Here is a 23,149-nt window from a genome sequence, read left to right as displayed (position 1 = left end):
AACCCGGAAGTGAGACCCAAACAAGTAGGGTCTTAGCTTCTTCAATGCCCAGACCACAGCAAATGCTTCTCGCTCAATCGCACTCCACTTTTGTTCCCGGGGAAGTAACCTCCTACTAATAAAGACTACGGGTTGGTCAAAGCCCTCCTCAGTGATCTGTGAGAGAACAGCCCCTACACCATGCTCTGATGCATCTGTCTGCACAAGGAACTCTTTGGAGAAGTCAGGAGCCAAGAGCACGGGCGCCGTGCACATGGCAGTTTTCAGGGTGTCAAAGGCCTTCTGACAGGTGTCAGTCCATATCACTTTTCTGGGCTGCTTCTTCGAAGTCAGCTCTGTTAAGGGGGCAACGATGCTCCCATACCCCTTGACAAACCTCCTGTAGTACCCTGTGAGTCCTAAAAAGGCCCTCACCTCCATCTGGGTCTTTGGGGGCTCCCAAGCCAGGATGGTTTCGATCTTGGGTTGTAGGGGCGCCACCTGGCCGCTCCCTACTTGGTGTCCCAAGTACACCACGGAACCCTGCCCGATCTGACACTTGCTTGCCTTGATCGTGAGGCCTGCCTTGCGCAGCGCCATCAACACTTCCCAGAGATGTCGCAGGTGTTCTTCCCATGTGCCACTGTACACTGCGATGTCATCCAGGTATGCTGCGCTGAACTCGGACAGCCCAGCCAACACCTGGTTGACCAACCTCTGGAAGGTGGCAGGGGCATTCTTCATCCCAAATGGCATAACCCGGAACTGGAAATGCCCATCTGGTGTGGAGAATGCGGACCTCTCTTTGGCCCCATCAGTCAAGGCGATCTGCCAGTACCCAGACGTTAAATCAAACGTGCTGAGGAACCGTGCAGCCCCTAACCGATCGATGAGCTCATCAGCTCCGGGGATGGGGTGCGCGTCAGTCTTCGTGACCGAATTGAGTCCTCTGTAGTCCACACAGAACTGGAGTTCGGGTGTGGCACCCGGCGAGGCAGCCTTTGGGACCAAGACCACCGGGCTGGCCCAAGGACTGCTGGAGGACTCAACCGCCCCTAGAGCAAGCATCTTTGAGACCTCCTCTTTGATGCAGGCTCTGACCCTGTCAGTTACCCTGTAAGCCTTGTGCTTCACAGGTAAGCTGTCTCCTGTATCCACATCATGGACGCACCAATTTGTGATACCAGGAACCAGGGAGAACAGGTCAGGAAACTGCCCCAGCAGGTGGCGGCAGTCATCCTGTTGCTCAGGGGTCAGGGTGGGTGAGAGGTTAACTCCATCCACTGACCCGTCTCGCTCTGAGGGTACCAGGAGGTCAGGAAGAGGCTCCGACTCCTCCTCCGTCCCATCATCTGTGGCCAAGAGCATGCCCACTTCGGATCTCTCCAAGTGGGGCTTCAGTCGATTGACATGGAGGACCCTCAAGGGGTTCCTCGGAGACTGCAAGTCCACCAAGTAGGTGACAGAACTTTTGCGCTCCACAATCTCAAAGGGTCCTGTCCACTTGTCCTGGAGTGCACAGGACTCCACAGGGGCGAGGACCCACACCTTTTGACCAGGTTGAAGCTCAACCAGAGTGGCATTCTGGTCGTACCACCACTTCATTTCCTCCTGGCTGGCTTCCAGGTTTGCCTCAGCAAGTTGCCTGAAACGCCTAGTCTGGTTCCTGAAAGCCAGCATGTAACTGTATACATTCTGGGGAGGTTTCCTGGGAGATTGCTCCCAGCCTTCCTTGACCAGACTAAGAGGTCCTCGTACGGGGTGGCCATACAAAAGCTCAAAGGGACTGAACCCCAGAGACTTCTGTGGCACCTCATGGTACGCAAAGAGAAGGCATGGTAAGAGGACGTCCCACTTACGCCTCATGGGTTCCTCAAGACCCATAATCATGCCTTTTAGGGTTCGGTTGAAGCGCTCAACCAACCCGTTTCCTTGGGGATGGTAAGGGGTGGTGAACTTGTACGTCACACCACACTCTTGCCAAAGGGATCTCATATATTTCGATATGAAATTGGTCCCCCTGTCAGACACCACCTCTAGAGGGAATCCTACTTGTGAGAAAATTCCCATCAGTGCCCGTCCCACCACGGGGGCCGTCACTGTCCTCAGAGGGATGGCTTCAGGGTACCGGGTGGCATGGTCCACCAAGACCAGGATAAACCTGTTGCCCATGGCTGTCTTGGGGTCCAGTGGCCCCACAATGTCAATCCCCACTCGCTGGAATCGGGTACTGACCACAGGGAAAGGTTGGAGTGGAGCTCTCAGCTTCCTTCCACTCTTACTACTTGCCTGGCAAGTCTGGAATGTCCTGCAGTGAGTGTCAAAACTCCTGCGCATTTGAGGCCAATAAAAGTGGGTGACAAGCCTTTCGAAGGTCTTGTCCTGCCCCAAATGCCCTGCTAACGGAACGTCGTGAGCCAGCCCCAGTAGGAAGGCTCTGAACTTCTGGGATACCACCAGCGCACGGGCTGACCCAGGTTCAGCAACCTTAGGCTCTGAGTACAGGAGGTCGTTCTCCCAGTAGATCAAGTGAGTACCGGACTGATCACCATTGGCCTGGGCTGCAGCCTGCTGCCGCATACCCACTAGAGAGGGGCACTCCTCCTGCTCCCTGCAGAATTCCTCCCTGGTGGGGCCTCCTTCTTGCTGCCAATGGGTCAGCTCAAAAACCAAAGGAAATGATGGACCGAGCGTTGAACATTGCAAGCACTCACCCCCAGTCAACTGATCTGATCTAGGTTTAATCCATCACCGTTCTTTAGCCCACTCTGCCACCCCAGTTCAGACATGGCCATATGCAAATCAGTCTGACCCTGTGCCTCTTGGGAACAGTCCAGCCCGAACTGCCAAGCCATGTCTTCCCTGGACCGGAAACAAGCTTCCTAGGACCGGTTTCTGGCATTTCAGCCGTCTTCAGCCAGGCTTGCTTGAATCCAGTGGCAAAATGAGCAAGGGACTCATGTCTGAGCATGCCCTGCCAACTTATGGTCAGCTCAGGCAGGTCCCCCAGTTCGGCTATCTGTTCCCCGGTAGGCTCCAGGGCATCCCCCTCGAGGTCTGCTTCCTCCTGGGCCGTGGGAACTTCAGGAGCCGGATTCCCGTGCCTCCTGCACCCTCTCCCTAAGGCCAGTTCCTGGGCCTCTCATTCAGGCTCCAGGGTCCCTTCAACACCCCTACTGGCTGCCATCGACCGGGTGGTCACGCACGCCCAATCAGGTAAACCCACCATCCTCAGGTGAGTTGTCTTCTCCACCTTTTCCCAAGGGGAGCTCTCCAAATCGTTACCTAGGAGACAATCAACAGGCATGGCCTCTCTCACAGCCACTTGCAGAGTACCAGAGACCCCCCCACTCAAAGGGAACCTGAGCCATTGGACACTGACTCTCTGTGTTGTCGGCGTTGACAACACGGCAGAATGCGTGTGGGACAACCTGCTCTTGAGACACCAGGTGTTGCTTGACAGCAGTCACACTGGCTCCTGTATCTCTAAGAGCCCCCACCCTTCGACCATTTATGGTCACCAAACAATCCTTAGCACACGTCCTCGTATCACAAACTAAAAGTTATTTCATGTTTTCACATTTACTGTTCAAATCAGTTAGCAGAAGAAATAAATTAGTCTTCTCTTCTAGATGGTTCTTTATTCATTAGGTGTCTTCTGTGTGGTACATAACAGCCAGCCAACACGTGTTTCGTCGCAACAAGGGAATGTAGTCCCGCGACTTTTTCAAGGCTGTATTTACAAAAGAAATTGAAACCTATATTGTACATAACTTGAAAACATGTACTTGATGATAATGTCATAGCAACATGGTGGTGAGAGTCAAGAACCGACGTAAAGCGAGTGAACTAAGTAGTCCATTGCAATAACAGAACGTATGAACATTTGAACATATCACCACGATTCGTGAAATCATAATATAACCAAAAGTTTCTATGATTCTAATAACAGTGGAGAGAGCTGAAACATCGTGCTTAAGTGGGGAAAACACGCCGAAAAATAAAGCTAATCCTATTTGTGAATGGCAAACCCACGTGAAGATAGTCGTGGTGTGATGAAGCGGGTTTGATTCATTAAATTTAAGACTAAAAGGTGTGCGTCTCCATATGTGCTCATGTGAAGAGACGGTTTATGTGCCGTATATCGGTGAAAAAAAGAGGGTGAACGTAATACTAAAAAGCATCCGGTCATAGCTACCTATTCTTGGCTTAGTAGAAAATTTCTGGAAAGAATGAACATATCTATATTAAGATATAGTCCAAGAGACTTTAGGAAACCAGAACAATTATGGACAAGAGCAGTACTCATTATAGTAAAACACCTACTTATTAGGTGGTGATAATTCCAAACCACCTATGGTTTCTGCAGTAATGGCATCACTTTCTTCATTTAGTCAATGTTCCTTGATCAGGTTCAAATACTTCTCAGTACTGCAAAAATAAGTTACACTAATTACTTAACCTTAGTCTTAGATTATAAACTGTTTATGCTACTAGTGGTACGCGGTAATGTGCTGATGGGGCACGATGCTATGTGTAGTTTAAAGTTCAGAATTTGTCTATGGACAGGAATAATCAGATGTTTATTAAAGTATGACGTGCAACTATGATAAAATTTCCACCTGTCACATCTCGAGTATACGTGTTGCTAAAAATCACGAGCGCTTATAGGCTAAACATCCATTTGTGCAGGCTAGTGCCAAATCGAAAACGTCCCTTAATTTAGACCAGTTAGCGTTAACCACCCTTGTATGCTCATTTTCCTATTTCAATAATATCGCGTGATTTGTAAAATATAATCGGGTGTAACCACTTACAGACTACTAAAGATACGCAATACAGTCATGATGAACACTCTATCTGTCACCAAACTGAAGCGTCCCTGAATAAATGCCAGAAAGCGTAAACCGCCAGTGGATGCTACTCAGCCCTGTTATTTTAGCGTGACGCGACTTGTAAAAATAATCAGAAGTAAACACATAAGTCCCTTCTAAAGGAAAGTATTTGTTAACTATTCTATCCGTTACATGAGTAGACAGTCCTCATATACTCTGACTCGCATCGTGATCGAGCAGCGCTTACCTTATATGACTGAGAGTGGAACCGAAGTGACGCCCGTCTCTGGTTTCCCGGTTTGGAGTGTGTGCATGCGAGTGGTTTCTCTTGTGGCTATATTTCCGGTTTGGAGACGTGAAGCGTAATCACGTGACTAGTTCTATCTCGTGCCTACTCCCATGCCGTGATTAGAAGAAGGACTAAGGTGAACTTGCAAATACGGCGGCCATTTTGAAGCTAGTCCATTCTATCATAATGTTAGTGGTCTATGGTCATGTGTGGGCCAGTAAATAGTGCACCTGCTTAGTGTTTGGTGAAAGTCAAGAACTAATATCTATCATATTGGTCTCTCCAACTATTAGATTCAGCACAAAGTCTTTTAACGTAATAACGTAAAAAGAAAAACAGACAGTGCGAACTATAGGCATGTTGTAAAACATAAGTATCTTAATTATACATACAGTTAATAGACATCATGTATTAAACAACTGTGAGTTAACAAGAAAGTTGCAAATTGGAAAAACACTCTTTTCTTTTGTAGAGATGACATAAAAACATAAACCAATCTGTCATCTCTATTCCATTAGGATTGGAATTTCTATTTAGGCAATCACACGTGTTGTAGTATGTTATAGGTAGAGTAATCCTATAGACCATTGTGTATTTAGATCTAGGCAAAACGGAACTCTTGAGTTAGTCAGTATGTTGCAGTTACTAGAATTCGGATAAAGGAGGTCTCACCTTCCTAGAAAGTAGTGTAATTCATGGTCAATGTTAAGACCATGTTCCACACTGTGCATTTTTAAAATCCATTGTGCCTCTCTTTGTCTCAGTGTAAGTTCTCTGTTCCCTCCCCTTGGACTTCTTGGGACATGTTCTATTCCATAGAATTTAAATGTGCGGTTCATTGTTTGAGCAGGGCAAATAGACATGTGCGCCGCTAGTGGGTATCTCATGTCTCCCTGTTTTATTGCCCTGGTGTGTTCCCCTATGCGATCCCGCAAAGGTCTGATTGTGCTTCCAATGTAGTATTTTTCACATTTGCATTCTATTATGTATACTACAAATTTTGTTAGGCAATTGATGTTGGAGTTTATTTTGTATTTCCTTTCCCCTGGTCCCATGAATTCAGTCTTACGGTCATCTGCCCATTTGCACGAGCTGCAATGACCGCATGTGTAAAAGCCACATGAATATTGGCTAAACCAATTAGTTGTGGTGGTTGGTTTTGGGTAGCTTGGACTCAGTAGGTTCCTCAATGAGACCCCCTTCCTGTATGTTACGTTGGGTTTGTCTGTAATGAACTCCCTAAGAGTATTGTCTGCCTTTAGTAAGTGCCAATGTCTGTTAAGGCTCCTTTTTAGAACTGCCGACCAATTGTTGTAACCGGTAATCAGTCTGATTTTTTGATCGTTATCTTTCTGTTTGGGTTTGTCCCTCAGGGTTTCAAGTTGGGTTATTTTTTCTATTCTCTCTTCTGCTTTCTTCAGTAAAGACTTGCTGTAACCCCTCCTTTTGAATCTGGTTAGTATTCCTTTTTTCTGAGTCTGAAATTCATCATCCCTACTGCAATTACGTCTAGTTCTAGTCAGCTCTCCAAATGGGATTGAGCGTATTTGGTGAAAGGGATGTGCACTACTTGCATGTAAAAGGGAATTGCAAGCTGTTGCCTTACGGTACAGTCTACTTTCAATTTTACTGTTGTGTATGTACAGTTCCACATCTAGAAATGATATGTGCGTTTTGCTGTGTTCCATGGTGAATTTTATGTTGCATTCATTGTTGTTAAGAAATTCAAAGAAGCTTAGGAGTTTAGAATTTGTTCCTGTCCAGATCATAATACAGTCGTCTATGTAACGACCCCAAAATAGAATTGAGTCGTTCCATTTGGCACCCAATGCGCCCCAGATTCTCGTCTCCTCGTACCAACCCATAAACAGGTTGGCATACGAGGGAGAAAATCTGGAGCCCATTGCAACTCCCTGTGTTTGTCTAAACCATTGTTCTTTGAAAAGAAATACATTGTTGTCCAATATAAGTTCTATCATTTCAATTAGCATCTCTGTGTGGTTCCAAGAGCTTGCAGCCCTTCTGTTCAACATCCTCTTGACTGCCCTTATGCCAATGAGATGCTAATTGAAATGATAGAACTTATATTGGACAACAATGTATTTCTTTTCAAAGAACAATGGTTTAGACAAACACAGGGAGTTGCAATGGGCTCCAGATTTTCTCCCTCGTATGCCAACCTGTTTATGGGTTGGTACGAGGAGACGAGAATCTGGGGCGCATTGGGTGCCAAATGGAACGACTCAATTCTATTTTGGGGTCGTTACATAGACGACTGTATTATGATCTGGACAGGAACAAATTCTAAACTCCTAAGCTTCTTTGAATTTCTTAACAACAATGAATGCAACATAAAATTCACCATGGAACACAGCAAAATGCACATATCATTTCTAGATGTGGAACTGTACATACACAACAGTAAAATTGAAAGTAGACTGTACCGTAAGGCAACAGCTTGCAATTCCCTTTTACATGCAAGTAGTGCACATCCCTTTCACCAAATACGCTCAATCCCATTTGGAGAGCTGACTAGAACTAGACGTAATTGCAGTAGGGATGATGAATTTCAGACTCAGAAAAAAGGAATACTAACCAGATTCAAAAGGAGGGGTTACAGCAAGTCTTTACTGAAGAAAGCAGAAGAGAGAATAGAAAAAATAACCCAACTTGAAACCCTGAGGGACAAACCCAAACAGAAAGATAACGATCAAAAAATCAGACTGATTACCGGTTACAACAATTGGTCGGCAGTTCTAAAAAGGAGCCTTAACAGACATTGGCACTTACTAAAGGCAGACAATACTCTTAGGGAGTTCATTACAGACAAACCCAACGTAACATACAGGAAGGGGGTCTCATTGAGGAACCTACTGAGTCCAAGCTACCCAAAACCAACCACCACAACTAATTGGTTTAGCCAATATTCATGTGGCTTTTACACATGCGGTCATTGCAGCTCGTGCAAATGGGCGGATGACCGTAAGACTGAATTCATGGGACCAGGGAAAGGAAATACAAAATAAACTCCAACATCAATTGCCTAACAAAATTTGTAGTATACATAATAGAATGCAAATGTGAAAAATACTACATTGGAAGCACAATCAGACCTTTGCGGGATCGCATAGGGGAACACACCAGGGCAATAAAACAGGGAGACATGAGATACCCACTAGCGGCGCACATGTCTATTTGCCCTGCTCAAACAATGAACCGCACATTTAAATTCTATGGAATAGAACATGTCCCAAGAAGTCCAAGGGGAGGGAACAGAGAACTTACACTGAGACAAAGAGAGGCACAATGGATTTTAAAAATGCACAGTGTGAAACATGGTCTTAACATTGACCATGAATTACACTACTTTCTAGGAAGGTGAGACCTCCTTTATCCGAATTCTAGTAACTGCAACATACTGACTAACTCAAGAGTTCCGTTTTGCCTAGATCTAAATACACAATGGTCTATAGGATTACTCTACCTATAACATACTACAACACGTGTGATTGCCTAAATAGAAATTCCAATCCTAATGGAATAGAGATGACAGATTTGTTTATGTTTTTATGTCATCTCTACAAAAGAAAAGAGTGTTTTTCCAATTTGCAACTTTCTTGTTAACTCACAGTTGTTTAATACATGATGTCTATTAACTGTATGTATAATTAAGATACTTATGTTTTACAACATGCCTATAGTTCGCACTGTCTGTTTTTCTTTTTATGTTATTACGTTAAAAGACTTTGTGCTGAATCTAATAGTTGGAGAGACCAATATGATAGATATTAGTTCTTGACTTTCACCAAACACTAAGCAGGTGCACTATTTACTGGCCCACACATGACCATAGACCACTAACATTATGATAGAATGGACTAGCTTCAAAATGGCCGCCGTATTTGCAAGTTCACCTTAGTCCTTCTTCTAATCACGGCATGGGAGTAGGCACGAGATAGAACTAGTCACGTGATTACGCTTCACGTCTCCAAACCGGAAATATAGCCACAAGAGAAACCACTCGCATGCACACACTCCAAACCGGGAAACCAGAGACGGGCGTCACTTCGGTTCCACTCTCAGTCATATAAGGTAAGCGCTGCTCGATCACGATGCGAGTCAGAGTATATGAGGACTGTCTACTCATGTAACGGATAGAATAGTTAACAAATACTTTCCTTTAGAAGGGACTTATGTGTTTACTTCTGATTATTTTTACAAGTCGCATCACGCTAAAATAACAGGGCTGAGTAGCATCCACTGGCGGTTTACGCTTTCTGGCATTTATTCAGGGACGCTTCAGTTTGGTGACAGATAGAGTGTTCATCATGACTGTATTCCGTATCTTTAGTAGTCTGTAAGTGGTTACACCCGATTATATTTTACAAATCACGCGATATTATTGAAATAGGAAAATGAGCATACAAGGGTGGTTAACGCTAACTGGTCTAAATTAAGGGACGTTTTCGATTTGGCACTAGCCTGCACAAATGGATGTTTAGCCTATAAGCGCTCGTGATTGTTAGCAACACGTATACTCGAGATGTGACAGGTGGAAATTTTATCATAGTTGCATGTCATACTTTAATAAACATCTGATTATTCCTGTCCATAGACAAATTCTGAACTTTAAACTACACATAGCATCGTGCCCCATCAGCACATTATCGCGTACCACTAGTAGCATAAACAGTTTATAATCTAAGACTAAGGTTAAGTAATTAGTGTAACTTATTTTTGCAGTACTGAGAAGTATTTGAACCTGATCAAGGAACATTGACTAAATGAAGAAAGTGATGCCATTACTGCAGAAACCATAGGTGGTTTGGAATTATCACCACCTAATAAGTAGGTGTTTTACTATAATGAGTACTGCTCTTGTCCATAATTGTTCTGGTTTCCTAAAGTCTCTTGGACTATATCTTAATATAGATATGTTCATTCTTTCCAGAAATTTTCTACTAAGCCAAGAATAGGTAGCTATGACCGGATGCTTTTTAGTATTACGTTCACCCTCTTTTTTTCACCGATATACGGCACATAAACCGTCTCTTCACATGAGCACATATGGAGACGCACACCTTTTAGTCTTAAATTTAATGAATCAAACCCGCTTCATCACACCACGACTATCTTCACGTGGGTTTGCCATTCACAAATAGGATTAGCTTTATTTTTCGGCGTGTTTTCCCCACTTAAGCACGATGTTTCAGCTCTCTCCACTGTTATTAGAATCATAGAAACTTTTGGTTATATTATGATTTCACGAATCGTGGTGATATGTTCAAATGTTCATACGTTCTGTTATTGCAATGGACTACTTAGTTCACCCGCTTTACGTCGGTTCTTGACTCTCACCACCATGTTGCTATGACATTATCATCAAGTACATGTTTTCAAGTTATGTACAATATAGGTTTCAATTTCTTTTGTAAATACAGCCTTGAAAAAGTCGCGGGACTACATTCCCTTGTTGCGACGAAACACGTGTTGGCTGGCTGTTATGTACCACACAGAAGACACCTAATGAATAAAGAACCATCTAGAAGAGAAGACTAATTTATTTCTTCTGCTAACTGATTTGAACAGTAAATGTGAAAACATGAAATAACTTTTAGTTTGTGATACGAGGACGTGTGCTAAGGATTGTTTGCACAACTGTTTAGAGCAAAGGCTCTTAATTCTGGGAAGTCAGGCGGTACTTCCCACCTTATAGCACCGTCAAATTACTTAGCAAGAAACCAGATAACGTATGTGAAGTTTCCCTGTGGCGCCTTTACCTAAACCCAAAACCCCAGTGACAGCATTTCAGCATTTATGGTCACCCACTGCCCATACTTTTGAGTATTGGGGGGCAGTTGGGCCTCAGCGACCATCTCACTGTCTCCTAATGAGACTAGGGTCATCTGTACGGGAACCCCCGCCCCGTGGACATCTACCTCCCTCCCAAAGGCTACACTAGCCACCTGCTTGGGGGGTGGAGCACCAGAGGGTGCTGGTTTACCATACATGGGGCACTTGGGATCCATGGAATAGTGCCCCAGGTTGTTACACTTGTAACATCTGGGGGGCCCTCTTTGAACAGGGTTACCTGTCGGGGCCCCGGTCTGCTTCGGGGATGGGGGTGGCTGAGAACCTTTTCCTTGGTTCCCCTGGGAATTACTTTGGGGCCCTCTGTAGAACTCCCTCTGTTTACCCTTGTCCCCCCCACTCTTCTGCTGGGGACCCTGAACACCTTTGGCGGGGCCTCCCATGGGACCCTTGTGGACCCTGGTGCTGATCCAGCGGTCCGCCTCCTCAGCAAGCTTCCTAGGGTTAGTCAGCTTGCTATCGATCAGGTGCTGGCGTAGCTCAGGAAAACAATTATCAGACAAGTGCTCCCATGCAAATAAATCAAACAGCCCTTGGTAATCATTCACTTTGCTACCCTTCACCCAACCATCTAGCGCTCTGGAAAAAAAAGTCACATATTCTACATAAGTGGTACCAGGTTTCTTGGTGCAATCCCTAAACCTCTGCCTGTAAAATTCAGGAGTTAACCCATACCTTGTCATCAGAGCTTCCTTCATGTGTGGATAGGATGTGTTGACATCAGAGGGGAGATCCAGCAGTGTGTCCCGCCCCTCACTCAGGAACCTTCCCCACAACCCCGCTCCCCAATCTTTCTCAGGGACCCGGTGGGAGGACATGGCTACTTCATAGGCCCTGAACCATTGCCCAATATCATCCTGCTTATAATACTCTTTCACTACATCTTTAGGAATGTGCACCCTTGACTCTGTTAAATTGCTGCCACCAGAGGGAGAGCGGTCTAAACTCTTGGCCTTGAGATCCAACTCCCTTATTTTTACCTCATGCTCCATGGCCAGCCTTTGTCTTTCCATTTCCATTTGCAGTTTTGCCATCTCCACTTCGTGTGCTCGTGCAGCACTCCTGTCGGCCATCTCCTCTGGCGACAGGCCTCTGCTAGGCTCAGAAACACCTTCTGGGGGTATCACCTCCAGTGCATTCTCTGGGAACTTGGATTCGTACCAGGCCCTCAGCGCCTTTGTTTACTGTTCCTTGTTTTTCAATCCAGATTTGTTAATTCTGTACTTGGAGAGGTATCCTTTCAAGACTTCCTTTGTGCACTTCATCAGTGCCTCCTGCTCCCAATCTATGTCATCAACCCCAGAGAATATAGAGGACGCTCCGCCTCCATTGACTGAGCTAGGCATGGTTTCTTAAAGTGGAAATTCTTCAGCAAAACAAAAATCAATACTGTGTGGCTGCGTTATCGGTCGGAACTCACTACGTGGCGTTCACTCAATCACTGTACATGAATCACAAATGCAAATTCAAATCCTCACCGCTGACCACCAATGTTAGAATTGGGAATCTCTAGTTGGCGCAGGTATGCACTTGCGACAAGCAGGGACTCTCAATTCTAAGTCAGGATAAGGGGATCACCCTTTCAAATAACCCCTGCTCACCCTTTAGGTAGTGTGGCGCAAGCAGTCAAGACTATTCTCAGGGCATCATAGGTTAAGCATTTGTGAACACATACAGTAATACAATGACACACCACAAATGGACACCAGTCAAGGTTATATCAAAAATAGTTCTCTTTATATAAGGCTTAGCACAAGACCAGAATAACGATTAAAATGACCACAGTATTATTTTAAAGTTCAATGTTCTTGTAAAAAAGCTTAAAATGCAAAAATAGGCTTCTTTAACTCAATTCTGCTTCTTTTCAGGCTTTGTACGGTTCGTACCTGGGTGGGCGACTCGCCCGCATTAAAAACAAGGAAAGTACGAGTCAAACAATCGGTGCGGACTCCGGGGTCCGTGACATGCACGCTGCGGTGCGAACAGAAGAAAGTACCTTAAGTTCGTGGAGTCCGCGACGGACAGTGAGGGACAAGTTGATGGGTCCGGGTCGTAGTTCGGCAGCGTATTCAGATGCAGGTCCGGTCGTGGCGTCGGGACACGGCGTTGGTACGGGACCTTCAGGGATACGTGTGGATGGCCCGGATCAGCTTGCAGAGTCCGTGGCGTTCGGCGTTCGAGCCGTACCTTCGGTGCGGATAGGCGGCGACACTTCTCGGTGCCGTAGAGTGTACGGGGAGGATCAGCGTACTGCGGCTTCTCGGCTCTGAGTACGGCACGGTGCAGTACGTTAGCAGCGTGCTTGGGTCCGGCGTACGGGGTTCGGCAGCCAGTGATGTACGTCTCAAATCGGCGGGTAAGGTTAGGTGCAATGCGGCCGGGAGGGGTACGGCGCGTACTAACGCTTTTGGATCAGCGTAGACGCATGGTGCCGGGCGGCAAAGACACGGCTTCGCGGCGGATGGTGTACGAGGCGTACTGCAGCCAAATCCAGCGGGAAACAAGCACAGATCGTCCAGGCAACTCAATTTTTGAAGGCAGATGAGTCCAATGGTCCTGGGACTCAGTTCAGGGGGCAAGCTCTTCTTCCAAGCCCTTGGAGATAGTTGAAAAACAAAGTGCAAAGTCTCTTTCAGTCTTTTCCTCTCCTTTCTCAGCAAGGCACCAACCGCAGGCCAATCCCCAGGTCAGGGAAAGTTACTCCTCCTTCAGCTTATTCCAGGTCCTTCTAGTCAGGCAGAGTTCCTTCGTGGTTCAATCAGGATCTGATTTCTTAGGAGCAGGGCTCCTACATTTATACTAAGTTTCTTTTGTCTTTGCAGGCCAGGGGGGCCTTTGCATAATCCCAGTCCAGTTCTTTTCAGTGAGGAGCACTTTGTTGTTGGGACTCTGGCTTCTTCTTTCAGCAGGCAGGGCAGAGACATCAGACGCTCCCCAGGGGGTGGAGCCAGCATTGTGGAGGAAGAGCACTGCCCTATTCAGAGTCAAGGTGCAATCCTCCCACCCATCCTGGTGTAATCTTTCTGTTCACCACCTGGCAGCCCCAGCCTGTCTCCCGGAACTTCCCAGCCCTGCCACTCAAGCTACACACAAAGAAGACAGCCCTCCCCTCCAGAGGCGGACTGAAATGGTTAGGCACGCAAAGGCTAACTTTCTAAAAGTAGCATTTGCAAACCCAGGATATTAAAATAACCTTTACTAAAAGATGTAGTTTATTATTCTGAGTTCAGGCATACTAAACATGAATTTCTACCATGCTTCCTGAGCCTGCTAGGATTATAGAGTGTTATAATCTAGCAGCCCATTCTGGCCTATGGAGAGCAGGTAGCCTTACAATAGTGAAAAACGAAAATGGCTGTCATTCACTATTAGGACATGCCACACACCTCAGGGCATGTCCTACCTTATCCTTACAATGCACCCTGCCTTAGGGCCTACCATAGGGGTGACTAATATGAAGGTAAGGGAAGGTTTAGGGACTGGCAAGTGGGGACACTTGCCCAGTCAACATGACAGTACCAGACTGCATGCAGGTTCTGCAATGGCAGACCTTAGACACATTTTACCCCGCTGCTTCTGTGGGTGGCACAACCAGTGCTGCAAGCCCACTAGCAGCATTTGGATATACAAGCCCTTGGCACCCCTGGTGCACTCTACTAGGGACTGATAGTAAACCAAATAAGCCAAACATGGAAGTCAATTCACATAATACATTTTACCAAAGGGAGCACTTGCACTGTGGAACTGGATGGCAGTGGCACAGTGCCCTGAGCAGCTAACACCAGCACAAAAATACATTGAGGCACAGACAAAAATGGAAGGGTGACCCACGTCTGCATACTCACACACTGCTGGCCCTGGACTCCCACACACAGCTCACCCTGCACAACCACACACTGCTCACCCTGCACACCGTCACACTGCTCACCCTGCACATCCACACACTGCTCACCCTGCACACTCACACTGCTGGCCCTGGACACCCACACACTGCTCATCGTGCTCACCCACACTCTGCTCACCCTGCACACCCACACACTGCTCACCTTGCACATCCACACATTGCTCACCCTGCACACTCACACACTGCTCACCCTGCACACTCACATTGCTGGCCCTGGATACCCACACACTGCTCACCCTGCATACTCACACACTACTCACCCAGCACACCCACAATCTGTTCACCCTGCATACTCACTGTTAGAAATGAGGGGACTCTGGTTGGCGCAGGCAAGTACCAGCGACAAGCAGGGACCCTTTACTTCCAGTCAGGGCGAAGGATGACTCCTTAGAATAACCCCTGCTCACCCTCTAGGTGCGTGGCGCAAGCAGTCAAGGCTAAACTTCAGGGCGTACACGGTTAAGCACTTGCAATTATACACACAGTAAATTCCTTGCATGCACCACAAACGGACACCAATCAGGTTGTATACAAAAATAAGGCTTTTATATATTTTCAGCAGATTTAGTACAAGACCCAGTAACGGTGAAACGGTGGGCCCACAATTTCTATGAATACGGAAAGTTCTCTTTATACGGACAGTTCTTATGCAGGCAACAAGGTGAACTTTGGGCCTCAGCGCACTTCGCGCTGAGACGGCAACCGGGAAGCACGCGTCAGATGACATGGAAAACAGAACGTTGCGGACCCTGGATCCGATGCGAGCTCGCGGTCGAGTTCGTAAGTACAGTTTCTTGTCTCTTTTCGTGAAGGCGGGTGCGGGACTTCAGCGGCTCTTTTTAGAAGGGCGAGGCGGCGTCCGGGGCTCCCACACTTCACGAGGGGGGTCTGGTCCTTCAGGCTCACAGCAAGAGCGGGGTGTTACAGGTGACAAGTGAACAAAGTGGGGCAGCCGGGCACGCTGTCTACGTCCGGGCTGTCCGAGGCTTGAAGATGCTCACAATGCCGATTCCAGCTGGAGGGGTGAAGGTGCGCAGAGAGCCTCCGGCGAGCGAGGTGACGGAGCAACCCAGCACAGCATCGGGGGAGCGGCTCAGATCGAGCGAGGCTCTTCCCAAGGCAGGGGCGGCTAAGCAGTCGGGTCTCGGCTCAAGGAGGGGCTGGGGGGCACGAGAGTCACGGCTCCAGCGAGGGAAGGAACACCACAGTCCAGCGGTGGGCGAGTGAAGGTCAGGTTGAGCCCAATGGTCCTGGGGCTCAGTTCAGGGGGCAAGCTCGCTTCCAAGCCCTTGGAGATCGTTTTGAAAAGCACAAGTTTCTTGAAAGTAAAAATAAAGCAAAGTTTCTAGCAAAAGGTTCCTCTTCTCTCCTTTGGCAGCAAGGTCACCACTGCAGGCCAGTCCCCCAGGATAGGGACAGTCTTCCTCCTTACAGCTATCCTGGCGCCTCCTCCTCAGGCAGAGATTCTTCTTGGGTCAAAGCGGATCTGATTTCTTAGGAGCAGGGCTCCTACCTTTATACTGCATTTCTTTTGTTCTCCCAGGCCAAGGAGGCCCTTGCCTAGTTCAGTCCAGTTCTGGAGCACTTTGTTGACGCAATGCAGGTTTCTTCTTTCAGAGTGCAGGGCAGAGATCAGACGCTCCACAGGGGGCGGAGCCAGCATTGTGGTGGCAGAGCACAGTCCTATTCAGAGTCCAGGTGTACTCCTCCCACCCATCTACCTGTCAATCTTTCTATTCACCACCAGGCTACCTAGCCCTGCCCATCTGGGTTCCCCCAGCCCTGTCACTCACGCGAGCCAGACAGCAGATACACATCAAGCAGAGGCGGGCTGAAATGGTTAGGCAAGCAAAGGCCAACTTTCTAAAAGTGGCATTTGCAAACGCAGAATATTAAAATAAACCATACGAAAAGATGTACCTTATTATTCCGAGTTCAGGCATACTAAACTCGATTTTCTACAATGTTCCCTGGGTCGGTTAGGATCATAGGATGTAACAATCCTAACCGCCCATTCTGGCCTATGAGAACAGGGTAGCCTTACAATAGTGAACAACTGAAATGGCTGTAATTCACTATTAGGACATGTAACACATCAGGCTTGTCCTACCTTATGCTTACAATGCACCCTGCCCTTGGGCCTACCATAGGGGTGACTAACACGAAGTTAAGGGAAGGTTTAGGGACTGGCAAGTGTGTGCACTTGCCAGTCAGCATGTCAGTACCAGACTGCACGCAGGTTCTGCAATGGCAGACCCTAGACAAATTTTTACCAGGCCGCTTCTGTGGGTGGCACAACCAGTGCTGCAAGCCCACCAGCGGTATTCGTATTTACACGCCCTGGCACTCCTGGTGCACTTTACTGGGGTCTGACAGTAAACCAAATAAGCCAATCATGGAAACCAACCAGCATATACATTTTACATAGGGAGAGCATATGCACTTTAGCACTGAACAGCAGTGGTAAAGTGCCCAGAGTCATAAAACAGCCAACAACAGGTCAGAAAAAATGCAGGAGGAAGGCAAAAAATTGAGGGATGACCCTGCAAAAAGGGCCAAGTCCAACACTACCCCTGTGAGAAGTTGGCCTGATGTATGATGTCACTAGTTATAGTGTACACCTTATATCAGTCCAAATGCCCTTATGGTGATTGGTTGTAAAGTCAACCTTATAGACCAGCTATCCTAGTGGTAGCATGGACAAGAGCAGTCTTAGGCTAAACTCTGAATGGCATGTGAAGCCAGCTGTGATACCATATATAATCCCTTGAATACCAAATGAAAGGACACCACAACAGATATATATATAAAATAAAGTGTATTTATTCTAAGCAAACCCTCAGCACTCTTTATGAGATTAGAGGTAAGTACAACACAGTCTTATTTATGCATACATTAAGTCACACAGGTAAGTAATACAGTTAGGCCCTAGGGGCCACGCAAACCATATACTAAGTAAGTGGTATAAGAACCACTGTCACGGAAATAGAATAGGCCTAGGCCTAGGGAATCGCTGGGGCTACACTACACTAGCGTTAGTTAGGAAGTGGGAGGCCCACGGGATTCGTGTGCAGAGTGGAAACACTCACGCGTAATGCGTAAAAGTCAATAGCAATAGTACAGTTTAGAAAACGGTAGATTTAGGACACTTCCGGAGTAGCTAGGAAGTTGAGACTTGAAAACTAGACACTAGGATAGTCACTATCCTGATGAGCACTGGAGTACCCAAGTTACCTAGCCCACAGGCTGCGGGTGCATAGGGGTGAAGATGCGTCGTTTTCGTCGTCGACTCCTATGGGTGCCGGAAGAAAGATGCTGACAGGCAGTCAGGGAAGAGTGTCCGGTGGATCCCAAGGCTGGGATCAAGAAGAGAAGAAACCTGCAAGCAGAAGGGACAGAGTCAAGGTCACTAGCCAGTGACCACGTGGAACCAGGAAGGAACCAGGCGATGTCGTGAAGAGTTGCAGGTGAAGGTGAAGCTTGTCGCTGCAGCCAGGAGGACCAGGAAGCGTCGAGGACGACCAGGACCAGGAGGCGAGCTGTCCCACGAAGGCTCTTGCTGTCGGCGGCGTCGAAGTTGGACTAGGACTCACCAAGCCTTGGCAAGCGGAACCCACGAAGAACAAAGGACTTGCTTCTGGTGCAGACCAGGAAGGTCTGGGGTGCTTCTTCTTTGCAGAGAAGCGGGAGCCAGTCTGGAGGAGCCAAACCAGTGCAGAAGATTTCAGGGTGCGTCGTCACAGAGGCCACTAGCCAGCGGGCAAGCAACCGGACAGACGCGGCAAGCAGGAAAATGCTGAAGGGCCCCACGCAGGACTCGTGGAGTGTGGGGGGCTGATCTTCGGTGCAGATGGTGCTTGGGGTTGGGGCTTCTCAATCCCCGGTGCACAACTTCGAGGGTGCCTCAGAAGCTGCGCTGTAAGTTACTAGCCACTTTTCCCAGGTAGCCGGTCCCACGTCGCTCGTCGCCTCCACGGATCCCAGCTCTGCTGCAGATGTGGATGAGGGTCGGAGAAGTCTGGAAGTCAAGGCTCTGGTCGGGCTCTGCAGTCGGTTCCTCGTAGAACGGTCGCAAAGCAAAGGGTAGTCTCTTGATGGTGCCTGTTTGCACAGGGTAGCCACTCCTTGGCTACAAGGGAGATTCTTCAGTCTTCTTCTTTCGTCGAATGTCGAAGGTCCAGAGTTTCTGTTCAGTTTTGCAGGTTCAGGATAATCTAAAGTCTTGAGGCCCAACTCCCACTCTTATACTAATCTGGGGGGCTGGGATACCTGCTAGGTCACGCCTTATGGGTGGGACCTGGGAGGGGGTGGTTACACCCACTTCCCTTTGTCCAGTTTCGCGCCAGAGCTGGGGCTGGAGTGCCCCAGCGCCGGTTTGAACTGGACTATGCAAGGAACACCTTGTGTGCCCCAGGCATGTCTCATTCCTTTCAGCCCACCCTGCCCCAATACACTAAAGGCTGTCTGGGGAGGTGCTAGCACCTCCCCAAGCAGGAAACCTATTGTCCAGGCCTCCCTGGCTGGGATCACTCCCAGCTGCAGGAGGTCAGACTTGTGTCGTGGCAGCAGCATCCATTTTGTGATGCTGAGGCTTTGGTCAGAGGTTACACAGCAAAGTAGGATTTTAACATGTCTCTCCCTCTAGAAGGGAGGAATAATATCCTCATCACCAGAAATGGTATGGGGGTATTATTCCAAAGTGTTAGACACCTTACACGACATGTTTTGATACAGCCCAACCATAGTTACCATAACCGTTTAAGATTATAAGGCACTTTAAGAGTATATGGTAGGCTATATCATAGAACAGCTATAAGGACATGGTTCCGAAAGCTGCAGACAGGCTCAGCTCATGCTAGAGCACCATCTCACATGTTACCAAGCACTCTGCCTCCAGGATTGTTAAGGCCTGCCATAGGAGTGACTGATAGGTACACATGTGTCTATATATAAGGGTAGATATAGGCATACTATATCTAAGCAAGGGGTGATTACACGACCTTGCCCCAGCTGAGTGATCAGCCAGTTGTGTCTGATTGGAAGGCCAGACCAGGGGTGGCATAATACATGCTGCAGCCCCTGGGAGGCCTAGGGTACACCTCTGCCCTGGGTACCTAGGGTACACTGTACAGGGTCCAATAAGGTGATCCTTACCAATTGGTTATGTACCTAGGGTACATGGAGTCCATTTTACAGAGAGAGCAGACAGCCTGAGACCCTGAATGGCAGGATCTCAGGCCAACTAAGTCGAAAAACCAGCTAGACACTAGGCAAAAAGTTGGGGGTAACCATAGTCAGATATCCACCTTCCTACAACCCCCTTCTAGCCAAAACGCAGGGCAGACCAATCACCACCGTGATGGTCTTCCCTGCTTGGGGCGATAGAACAAGGACCTGGCCCGCAACTGCAGTGGCAGACTCCAGTTCTACGCCAATCTGAACCTATTGGAATCCCTCTCTCCATACTCTCAGGGTCCACCAAGCCAATACATGGGGAACTGTGGTGTCTATGCATCATTTCTCAGTGCACTTATTTTACATATAAATGTTAGAATGTTACATTGTACTTGCCAAAGTATTCTATGTTTTACATGTTTGGAATGTTTGGGTTAGAGGATGGAATTGCTTCTCTAGAAGTTGGAGCAGCCACCTTGAGCCCTCTTCACCTGTATCCTTGCCGATCCTTTTGGCTGCAATAAATCTACTGAAAGAGTGAAGACTCCTGGTCTATTTGAATTCCTACACAACTTTATTTAAGAGAACACTTCAGGAACCCTTCTCCTCACCTGTGAACACCAACTGTGCAGCACCTAACCTTGACTGGCTCACAGGTGTGTCCCAACAGACAGACAGCAAAATGCCACAGTGGCCACTGACAGTAGTCAGGGATGAGACCCAGGCCTTATGCCTCTCAGGGCTCTCAAACCTCTGTGACGTCAGGGAACGGGGGGCAGTAGCCCCAGGTGCTTGGCACCTTTTGTCCATTCTCCCTCCTGTCAGGTCAGGTATGACTTCCTGGTACTGAGCCACCAGCCCCAGGCCTGTACCAGGCGGCTGGACCAAAGATTGGGGTGGCCTCTCCCACACCCAGTCCTCCTCCTTGGGGCTCTGTACCCTCCCACTTGGAGTGGTACCCCCTTCCAGAATTGCCAGGGCACCTGTGGCAGGTGTCCTGCGCAACTCGCCCACCAGTTCAGGGGTTCTATCCTGTAACTGGGCGTCCAGGTCAGGGGGGACACCCTGAACTTGGCCCTTCAACTTAGGGTATAAACCCTTCAGTTGAGCCGGGGTCAGAGGCGAGGACTCCCTCCCTCTGCACCCCCTTCCAGATGGCTGTACCCTCCCACCTGGAGTGGTACACCAAGAAGACAGACTGGTAGGGACACTGATTACAGATGTCCCTCCCTCCAGGTCAGACAGCACCTGAACCTGGCTTCCCGACCCTGGGACCAACCCATGCGGTTGAACGCTCGCCTGGAGCACCAGGACTTCCCGGGGAGCACGCATGCCCCCCCTGAGGGTGACACATAACTCAGGTGTCGTGTGACAGTCTGCCTGGTGCAGATCTCCCGACCCCTGTCCATCTGACAGTGCACGAAGATCCCCCAGGACAGAAGTGGTGTCACCATGGTCATTCACTGGTGACGCAGCCCTTCTGGCTGGCCCCTGACTCACTGGTTCTTCCACTGAGGACTCTTTCCCCCTCTCACCCCTCAATCTGGACTTCGGCACCCTCCCAACTGGAGCGGTAATGCCAGACACCAGAACTGATGGAGGCCTGCTTACAGACACTCCCCGTTCACCAGACACTAGGGGGTCCCGCACAATGGGCGGCCCCTCAGGACAGACTAGGCTCCCCACCTGGTGTTCCCTTAATGAACCATCCAGGCTCTGAGACTGAGGTTTGGCACTACCGGGACATAACCCATTCTCACTCCTTCCCCTTAAAGACAGGACGTGAGGCCCTACACCCCTCTCACTACTACAGGACCTAGTTGGGCTACTCTGAGCCACTTCCACCACACTGGGTTTTAAGATACCTGAACCACTCATCTTGGGATCACTCCCCAATGCCTCTTCAGACCCTCTGGAATCCACCAAACGTCTGCCTCCAATTTGAGCTCCCTGGGGTCAGAGAACTCACTCTCCAACAGGTGTTGGCATAGCTCTGGAAAACAGGGACTTACAATATGCTCTCCTACAATTGGATCACACTGCCCCCTAGCAGGGTTTACCAAACTATTCTTCACCTCACCATCCAGTGCCACGCACACGTACTCCACACCACTCTCCTGAGGCTGGCAAGACAGTATCTGACTGTCTCTGCCACACAACCCACACTCTTCTGGGCGGTCTTCACACTCACATACCAGGACTTCAATTTTGGGGGAACCTCTCTCCCTGCACCTCTCATCTAGAGTCAGTAGAGTGTCCCTCCCACCACTAGGACCATAAACCCCTGCGCCAGTTACCCTATTCCTCTCAGGGACACTGCGCACTACTGGAGCTACCTCATGTCCTTGAACCTCCTGGTGTATGTTAACCCCCTCCTTCAAGTCAGGTGCCACATCTCTGGGTGTGTGTACTACTCTTTCAGTACTAGAAAATTCACTATTGCTGCCACCATCTGAGCTGGATTCCTCCTCCCACTCAGCAAAGCTCAATCTCTGAGCTACACACATTTCTTGTTGCTGGACTGAGACACTCGTGGTCTCAAGCCTCTCGATCTCTTAGTTAAGCTTCCTCATTATCAAGTCATGCTCCATTTGCATTTTCTTTTCTTCCAGAGCCAGCTTTTTGCTTTCCAGCTCCAGTTGCCCATTTAGTTTCACCATCTCTATCTCATGAGCTCTGGTTTCCTACCTGTCGGCCAACTCCTCTGGCGACAGGCCTCTGCCCAAGCTAGCGATTCTCTCTGCCCGCTCAATTTCCTCCACCTCATCAGAGTCTTTTCTTGACTCCATCCGGGCCCTCAGCGCCTTGCATAGGTCTACTTCGAGCTTGCATCCAACAGTGGGGACTTTGAATTTCCTGCAGAAGCCCTTCAGCTGGGCCTTGGTGTAGCTCTCTAATCTCTCTTCTTCCCATTCCATATCATCCATTCCAGAGACTATAGAGGCTGCCCTTCCTGCGGGGAGTGCCCCAGGCATGGTTTCTCAAAAATGGAGATTCTTGGCAAAACAAAAAAAATCAATAGTATTGTGGCTGCGTTACTGGTCTGCTCTCACTATGTGGTGATCAATGATCCACTGTATGCAAACTACAAACGCA

The sequence above is a fragment of the Triturus cristatus genome, chromosome 1_1 (genome assembly GCF_964204655.1).
Source record: "Triturus cristatus chromosome 1_1, aTriCri1.1, whole genome shotgun sequence".
Lineage (NCBI taxonomy): Eukaryota > Metazoa > Chordata > Amphibia > Caudata > Salamandridae > Triturus > Triturus cristatus.
This window is presented reverse-complemented; position numbering follows the sequence as displayed.